Source organism: Bradysia coprophila, chromosome II, assembly GCF_014529535.1.
Source record: "Bradysia coprophila strain Holo2 chromosome II, BU_Bcop_v1, whole genome shotgun sequence".
Classification (NCBI taxonomy): Eukaryota; Metazoa; Arthropoda; class Insecta; order Diptera; family Sciaridae; genus Bradysia; species Bradysia coprophila.
The window spans coordinates 9,238,647-9,248,382 of NC_050735.1; the positions used below are offsets into that span (position 1 = coordinate 9,238,647).

At 34.2% G+C, this 9,736-nt stretch overlaps 1 protein-coding gene across 2 annotated transcripts in view; it reads right to left on the reverse strand.

Moving 5' to 3' along the window:
• LOC119071164 (lachesin-like) overlaps positions 1–9,033 on the reverse strand; it is an 88,517-nt gene extending 79,484 nt beyond the window's left edge. For both annotated transcript variants that reach the window (XM_037175934.1, XM_037175925.1), the window contains exon 1: positions 8,094–9,033. The gene's annotated coding sequence lies outside the window, so the exon portion shown is untranslated. The remainder of the gene's footprint in view (positions 1–8,093) is intronic.
• Positions 9,034–9,736: the final 703 nt, after the last annotated feature.

Sequence of the window (9,736 nt, forward strand, 5' to 3'; positions counted from 1 at the left end):
TTCTTTACCCATTTCCTTCTCCATTTTTTTTCTACCCGTACTCCATGTATTTATAAAGCATATTGGATTTTGTGCTCTGGTTCTCTGGTTTTTATGTGTTGGACGCAAAAGTTACATCTCAAGTCCATAAAAAAGAAGAAGAAAAAAACTGAGCTGGTATATGTATACACCATTAATACATAAGAACACCGAATGGAAAAGCTAATTTAGTGTGAAAATTAGAATTGTTTAATATCCAGGGGAAAAAACCGAATTTTTATGTTATTATTATCAGCAGCACTGTGGGACGGACTAATGTTTTACGCATAACGGAGTAAAAATAAATTGGGCAAATCTTTTCGTTGATATTCCTCATTTTCATTTAGTATGGAAGTTAACATTATGTGAATTCAAACAGCTGGACAGTAAATTTTCTATGGGCTAACTTTAACATTACTATTTATGTGTAGTCACAGTATGGCCTGCGATTAAGAGGGAAGAACAAAAACCTTTATACCGGTAGGTGTACTGTGTACAATCGGATTTCTGTCGTTGGTATAATGTTTATAGTTTATTAACAATGAATAGCCACGCGCATTCACTTGACAAAATATGTATAATTAGAAGTATTCGATATTCATGAGTGGGATTGAATGGACTGGAAACGGAATAATATAACATCGGTTTCGCTTTTTTTTCCATCAAATTACCTCTATAATACGAAATTCGTATCTATTTTGATATCAAATCAAAATAACGCCACTTTGGGGTTATTTTCAAATAATTTTCGGTAATACGACCAGTTTAACTAAAATTAATTTTAATAAATTTCGTTAAATTTGTAAATTTGAATATTATCGCATTGAAGTTGGAAATTTAGTCGAATAGTCAAATTGATTCCACTGAAAATAAACCGAATGAAATAAGCCGATTTAAGTGCTGCACACGTTTTTGAAAACTAATTCCAAATGTGAGTACTTAGTCAAACTAGGCTATTTTAGATCGTAAATTTGTTGATATAGTTCCATTACAGCTCAATTACATTAAAAACCCACTAAGTGAGGTTTCCCAACTTTTAGTCTCAATTTTTTTTAAAAATTGAATCAGGGGCAGGGTACAATCGATATTGTTAGCAACTAGATTGATCCTTTATTACTTCTCTGTTATTGAGATTCAGGTACAGGATCATCACAAAAGCTGCAAAAGCGAAGGTTTGCATTTTTGTCAGTTTTGCACCGAGTACACAAATTCTTTTTATGCTTTTTATGCTAAGCTGGCAGCAATTTCAGATGCTTTAATTCTCAGTACTTTCCAACTTTTAGGTAGCTTGATTCTTTGGAACTTCGAGCCACAAATTCAAGGATATGCTTGGAACAAAAATCTAAGTACACCAACGTATGAACTGTCGTGTAGCATCGTTTGTGTGCGTTGAAGAGCTTTCGAAAGCTTTAGGCTTCTGTTGAATTCCATTGGAAAGGCCAAATATTTCAGTGGAATGCAAAAAAGGTCAAAGCTCTCGAAAGCTAGTTAACAGCAAAAACACAAAAGCAATACGGTACGGCTATATGGCTTTTATAACATATAAAATAGATTTGGTTGTAGCAGTTTGACCAACGCTGAGAAAATTGAGCAGTTTATGAAAATTTCGTTCAACTGCTGACTTTTCTCAGAGCTGGCCAAACGACTACAACCAAAACTAATTTTTATTTAAAGCATTCGTGGTCGGTATTGCGGTCGTACATATACATATGATATGATGAAAATGAAAAAAGATACACGTAAATGTAGGCTACAATTTTAGCTAAGTATCGATACCTCTTAATCAATTATTCATCTTTTAAATGAAAAGAATCAGAAAAATCCGGTTGAAAATATTTGATCTGCAAGCAAAATATTCATATTTGTAGTATATTTTAGGAAAAACTCGGAAAATTCAGATGAAAATTGACAATACTAGAGACCAATACCTTCAATTTGAGCTATCACACGCCACTCTCTGACGCACACAACTCCGTAAATCGTACAAAAAGCATTTATCTGTATACGAGAAAAATAATCCGCGAAAATCGGTGGAAAATTGCATGTAGAATCGCACCTAAGAAAGTCAAAAAATCGTTTTTTTTTAATTGTGTAGAAGGAAACGTAGAACATTATTGGTGAACAAAGTTTGACTCCAAAAATTTCAGTTCAAAAAATATTTAACTTTAACCTTAAAAATGAGAGTCAACTTTCGAGAAGAACTGAAAAATCTCTAGGCAAATTGGAAAATCGCGGAAAATTTTTCCTTTCATTTGAGCTTTCACAAGGTATTCTACGTGCCACACAGCCGGAGAAATCACTCGACAAAATCACCTCTGCGCTGGAACTTTAAAGAGGCGAGGCGGAGGCGAGAGCGGCCGAAAATTTTGTCTCTTCTTCTAGAACCTATTTTTTCGATGCCCCCAACAATTTCCAATCACTCGATTTGCCCAACCCGCAAGGTAAACGTTTCCATAGAAACAAATCCCTTCCCTTATCGACTAAACTTATAACTGTGTTTAAAATTTTAGAACTAAATAAGCATCCAGGTATCAATATGTTGACCGAAAGTATTGTCAATTCGCTTCTGCCTTTACTTTGGCGAAATCAAAGAAGTTAAATGGAAAGCCATTCATAAATTACGCACTCACGCAAAAAATGATAAAAAATATCCACAACAGACTGCCATTCCTCATTTATCTCATTGACTGTCAAAATCATTGAGAAATGTGCATTTAGACTTTACTCATACGTAGAATACTACATTTTTCCCACCATATAACCTTTTTGGGTGAAATATTTCTTTTTCTGACTTTCAACAGAATCTGAATTTACAATAATCATTCAACAAATGAAAACCAACAATTATGATTGCAAGAGTCGATATCTTCGTCCTATATTTCATCTTTAATGATTGGTATTAATTATCAAATCATTCTCTTTTTTAAATAATAACTGAGTCATTATCATTACGATATACGATACCCATCTGAAAAACAGCTACTGATGTTCAACTCACTGTCCGTAACTTGAAAATCGCAATGCTGCAATCAATATAATAAACCAAAAAGCTCTCTGTACTTCGTACGGGGTTGAAAATCCATAGCTATATAAATCGTCAGATATAGAAAAACAAAAATTGATTCGTTCAAAATATATCGTCAGAAGGAGAGAGAGAGAGTGTGGGAGAGAAAAAAAACCTGAAAAAGGATACTGCTAGCAAAATGTAATTTTTCATGTCAGATAAACACTTTAATCGTTCCATGGGGGATAAATTGATCGAATAATCTAAAAAAAAGTCATCGAAACCGCCTGATGCACTGGTGAATATAAAATATCATGCCGAGAATTATTATAACAAATTTAGCACACAAAAAATAAATAAAAAACGAGAAAAATAAATTCGCTAGAATTGGACGCATGCAATTTGTTAATTGCCCAATTAAAATTAAAGTTTTTGTTTAATTATTATTCCTGCTGGGAGTTCAGATAGATGGTACGAAATGCATAAAAATTATTTTTCCCCGAACAGAAAGAGATGAACGTGGAAAATGAACACGACATTTAAAAGTTTTTAATTTTATTCGTTGTTATTGCTTCAACCGAATGGTAAAATTTCAATGAAATTTATTATTTGAATGAACTTTTGTCCTAACAAGCACTATTTTATGAAAAAATAATTATGCAGAAATTTTTATTTGGTAAAAGTCCTTTCATTACCGATGAATGGAAACGATTTTAACGTGTTTTCCGTTTGGAAAGACCAAAAATAATCATTAAATTACCTTCATTTCACTTGTGTATATTATCTGGATCTCAAACATTTTCTGGGATTTTCACCGAAAACTTTTCCTTTATGCTATGACAAATTTTAAGGTTTTCTTTATGTAGTGAAGGTGTGCATGTAGGTATACGTATGTAGCATATATTTATATAGTAAAAACCAAACTGTTTCACACCGTACATAATTTATATATATGAGAATCTATTGAATTCACCGAGATAAAGGAAAAATTCAACCCGTGATTTATACAAGGGGTTTTCCCCGAAAGTATGAGAATAAATTGCGAATAGAGTACCGAGCATCTTTTATGTGTTCCGTCGATAAAATCGTTCACTTAATAAAATATTAAAACAAATTTTTCACGTTTTTGTTCGATCTATTTCAGGATATAAATTGAAAATGTTTCGGAAAACAACACAGTCCGTTTCTCAAAAGTAAATGTCATTTCCGTCAAAACTAGGCATTCGTTCTCCTCGGATTACAATATGAATTACTCATCCTACGTTGTCTGAGTACAGGTGTAACGTAAAGCCGCATTCTGAGAGAGTTTTTAGGATGAATGGTCCGAACATTTTTTAGGGTTACCGTTCATTCGCTTTAGAGGAAGCAATAATTTTACCAATCATTATTATTATTCTGATCTCGCAGTCTTTTTTATTACCACTTTTAGTGACAATAGTACACGAGCACCCATTTGAGTCATGCATCACAGCTTCAGTAATAGCTTTTGTCAATGAAAGTTCTCTCTAGTTGTTTTTCATCTACAAATGAAAAGCATTTTTTTGGGATACCATCCCCTGAACTTCTCGTTCAACAATGACTTAATTTCTCTTCTAACGTCAACTTTTTCTCTGTTCCGATGAGTACACAGAGTTCATGAAAAATGTCTAAAAATTATCGAAAAAAAAAGACTCAAGCAAAATGTACAAAATGTTTGAAATTTTTTTATACAAAATGTATGAGCAAAGCACTCTCTGATTGACAGTGATATGGTATAATCCATCTGTCAAAAATTTTACATGCCATCATGCCCTTTACATCACTGTTTGTGACAGTTAAAATGCACTTAACACCCTCTAGCATTTAAAATAACTCACGTAATTACTTGTAAATTATTTTTTTGTCTTGTGTAAAACCTTTACTCGTTCTCGGCTCGTTCCGCAACCCTCACACATGCCAAAACAACAAATTTACAAGCAGATACGTAATATACCATTTCACGCCTAATGAACACCTGATGTACATGCTCATTTTTCCAACATTTTGCATGGTCTCTTGAGTTTCAATCTACCTTTGGAATAACGACAGTAAGGGGGGATATGTAACAAAACAATGGTGCAAATGCGTAAAAAGGCGACAACAACATTTCATCCTTCATTTTTTTAATTTAAATTTAATGTCAAATCGTTCATCAGATCTAGTTTACATTTTATCCGTCGTTATTTCAATTTTACCATCTGTGTATCACTGTCACTGGTTCTTTTTCGATTGCCTCTTTTGCATATTGAATACACTTCTACCGAGACATTATTTCGTGACCGTGTTATATCTATATTTCAGATGAAGAAAATATTAGCTGAAGGTAGTTACGAGAAGCACGGTAAGCAATTTAGAAAATTGCTAAATAGAAAAAGATAACATAGAATGAAGTCGCACCGATTTCTATCTTCTATAAAAGAAGATATGTCAACCATGCTGACATTATTTGATGGGTACCGTCATCTCAGTTAAACCACCTGCGACCATTTTCAATTACTGCCTTGATATGCCGGTTATTTTGTGAATAAAAATGACATTGACTTTACTTTATTAACAGTACAACACGTACGTGCTTCTAAAAATTGTATTTTGACAAGTGTGGAGGTTTGACGAGCGAAGCAATGTAAATGCCAAGTTGATATGAGCGAAGCGAATGTAAAACGCTGTAAAGCGCATAATAGTAGGTTACATTGGATGCTGCAAAGGTAATTCATTATTTAAGTAACCATTCTTTGATAAGAGCAAACTCAAGAAAGTGTGTTTTTGAGCAACAAGCTTCGACAAGTGTATGTATATCCGAGTCGAAGCCGAGGCACACAACTACACTTGTAGAAACAATTTGGTCAAAAATACATGTATGAGTTTGCGAGTATCACAAACTTGTTTCCGAAATAATGAAGTACGTAGAAGCATTCAATTTACTCAGTTTTATTAACTGACCAATGCGAAAGTTTATTTACACATGGGAAAGTGAAATTAATGAACCGAACATGTAGGGGACCATTTTCGCAGGAGACAAATTGCTATGGAATGTGCAACTTTCGCATGGGGTTGGTAGTAAAATCGTTTTATATGTCTCTGTGTGGTATGACTAACATTACGCATCGGCTCGGAGAGGGAGTTTGGGTTTATCTTTGCATTGACACATACAAAATGATATGCACTTGTGTCCACATTTGGACACAGGTGCATAATATTCAATAACGTTTTATATTGAATAGTAATGGGAAATAGCATAAATACAATCGGGACCATTATGGATATTGTCGATGGTTTAAAATGCAAGAAGCAAGATGAAGTTTTCTGGGAAATTCACAGCTTTTGTTCAACTGGTCTATCAAGATCAATGACAAAGTCAAATTAGGTTGATCCTGAGTTAAAAGTGTTATTTAAATGCTCTAAAATGGTGAGGAAGAGAGATATACCCTTATCGTTCGAGCTATCTTTGTGACAATGATGGAATGTCAAAGAAAATAATCGAGTTTTCTCGTTAGATTCCTAAAATATGCGAATGATTGATTGATGTTTTATGCGTGCCTGAGTAAGTAAACCGTAAGTATTTCCAACGTTCAAAACTGTCGCTTATCGCAGAATCGTTTTATCTATTGATGGAAATCTAATTCAAATAATCTCATGTTGTTTAAATAGAAAACTTAAATACCACAACCAGAATTCTCATCATTATGCAAATGGTAACCAGACTTATATAGGCATAGTGTACTATACGTATAACATTTTGCTTCAAACTGTTTATATATTAGGGTGGGTCGTATTTGCATTTTGTTTTTTAATTTTAAAAGTCCTGGCCCCACGCTGTACTTAGAATTGACCAAGGAATCCGAAACAGCAAAAAAAAATCAAAAATTTTGGTGATTTTGATTTTTGGGGCTGTAGCGTGAAATTGCACACATTGTTGACTGATATCTCGGGTATTCGGGAACAGAAGGCATTACTGCTAACAAATCATGCCATAATACGTCGTGTGAGGTATGTCTTATTTCACTTTTTCACTCCAACAAAAAGTTGCCAACTTTGGGCTTCGAAAGCAGAGCTCCTCTGAGTTTTTTCAACTCGTTTTTAACAAACTTCTCTGCAATGGATTCTCTATGAGATTACCTGTTCAGACATACCTCACACGACGTATTATGGCATGATTTTATTTGCAAATAAAATTAACATTTTTTGTCGAAAAGTCTTAGTCGGGAACACTGACAGAGTTACTCTGCCCGAGTGAAGGCGAAGGTCAACAACGTTCTTATGGTATTTCATAGCTGGACTCCTCAGCTATTAGCTACAGTTAGCAGTAATGCCTTCTGTTCCCAAATGCCCAAGATATCAGTCAACAATGGGTGCAATTTTATGCTACTACCCCGAAAATCAAAATCTGCCTAGATGCAAGCAAAAAACAAAATTTGATTTTTTTTGCTGTTTCGGATTCCTTGGTCAATTCTAAGTACAGCCTGGGTCCAGGCCTTTTAAAATAAAAACAAAATGAAAATACGACCCACCCTAATATATTCCATATTCCTATAGTGAACATTGTAATCCATATAATATATTTAACTCATGTGCTATAAAGCGGCATATATGTGTATTTGGTTAAGTAACGGAAAATTTATCGGACAAAGGCTCGAAATTTATGGTTATTTTCAATTTAAAAAAATATAGAAAAATAAGTTCGGTTGACGTGAATGACCTCAAAAAAATAAGTAAAGAATGGCTGCAATTTAATTCAATAAGTGCAAGTTATTATATTACATTATAGTTTTCAACACTAAATCGGGTATTACGGGTGACGGTTTTTCGACGAACTGGGCACAAGAAAAATGTCAACAATGTAAAAATGTTTTTTTAATGAGAGTTCCGTGTTTAAGTACATCCAGGCACGTAATGAAATTGTTACAAAATAATAATAACATTTTTCTTTTAATTCCGACAGCGTAAAGCAGCCATTCATTCTATGGGTGGAAGTGTATAATATGTATAGATAGATATGTGTGGTGTGGTACAAGTTACTGGCAATTTATGTGGTTTATTTTATTCATACACGTACCTTTTTTGGTTACCTTAGAGCGCAACCGAAACCACCCTTTTCACTTGTAAATTATCCAATTTTTGTTATTTCCGGAGAAAAGCTTTTATAAACAACACATAATTTTCGCCATTTAAGTACTTATATGCCCGTGTGTGTATTATATTGCAGCTCGGTGTGCGATAATGTGCATTTTCCCATTTATATTTTAGCCGTATCGTCTTTCGCGTATTTTTTGCTTTAAATTAGTGAATCGAATTCTTATACGCTCGAGAAGCAAATTTCACATAAATTTTTTGTATACGAAAATCGTGTGCACAAACGTAAGAAACACGAGAAAATTAAGAATAAAAAAGAGAGTCGAAACAAACAAGTATATAAGTAGAACAACACACACGGAAAATGGAAAATATAAACTTTTCTACGAAAAGCACTTAAAAACTTTAGAATATTTCTCTTAGCTGCAAAAAAAAATTCTTTGCATCTAGAGAAGTCTTGAATCGGAAGCTATCACTGCATTTTTTTTCAGTTTGAAGAACTTTCGCAAAAGAAAAGCTTTTAGCGAAATTTTCTCATACGCGGATCCAACTCGGTAAACGTTCTTATTTTTCACAAGTCTTTTAAACTTCTTGTTGTAACATAATGTCTGGTGTCTCAAACACAAAATTGTTTATATCGTCGCGAAATGTAGACGATGTCAATTGATTCACAGCCAACAAAAATGTTATGCATGGAGAAAAAAGAAAGAAATAAACAAGAGAATACTTTCAATGTCCTATGTACGCATTGCGGTTACTGCCACTATATGAGTTCGTTTCACTTCAAACTTATTACAATTTCCGGATTTTTAGGTTAGGCTAATATTTTTCTGTTCTATGTTGTTTTTAGTTGAAATAGATGATATAGTTAGAACGGAACGCGTCTAGCTGTCCAGCGTAAGTATTCCGCAAAAGAGATCATTTACGACTGACGACCGTGAGATTTTTGTTGGTTCAGAGTTTTCGTTGAGGGTGGTTTTCGGAGGGATGCTAGATTTGACGTGTTTCTGAGTTGTTCGCATGGAGAGAGGTTGATAGGAGAGATAGAGAGAAATAGAGAACTGCGCGTGTGGGTGTGCATAGCAGTGGAACGGTGCGTTTGAGGGGAATTCATTTTAAAATGGGAACTCAGAATATTTTCATGGATTTGTATGGTAAACTTTTGAATGTTTTGATATGTATGGCGAACCAGAAGGAGATTATTATTTATGTAACTTCTGGTATTGGAAAGATTTTTTAGGATTTGGTATATAGTCTGTCATTGTATCTTTACAACGCATGGAAAAAATTGTGTCACAGCAGCGATTATTCTAATCCTTTTACCACCGACGAAATTGTTAAAGCCATTTCGTACTTCAAGTCTGGAAAAGCCGCCGGCTTAGACTTCATCCACCCAGAATTCATCATGAATTGTGGACCAAAATGTGTTGAGTGGCTGACCCGTTTCCTCAATGACATACTGCTGAATAAGAACATCCCGCCAGCCTTCAAGAAAACGAAAATAGTCGCCATCCTGAAGCCGGGAAAACAACCAAATTTAGCGGAGAATTACAGACCGATTTCATTGTTGAGCGTCGTCTACAAATTGTTGGAGCGAGCAATATACAACCGAATAAGCCCAAAGAT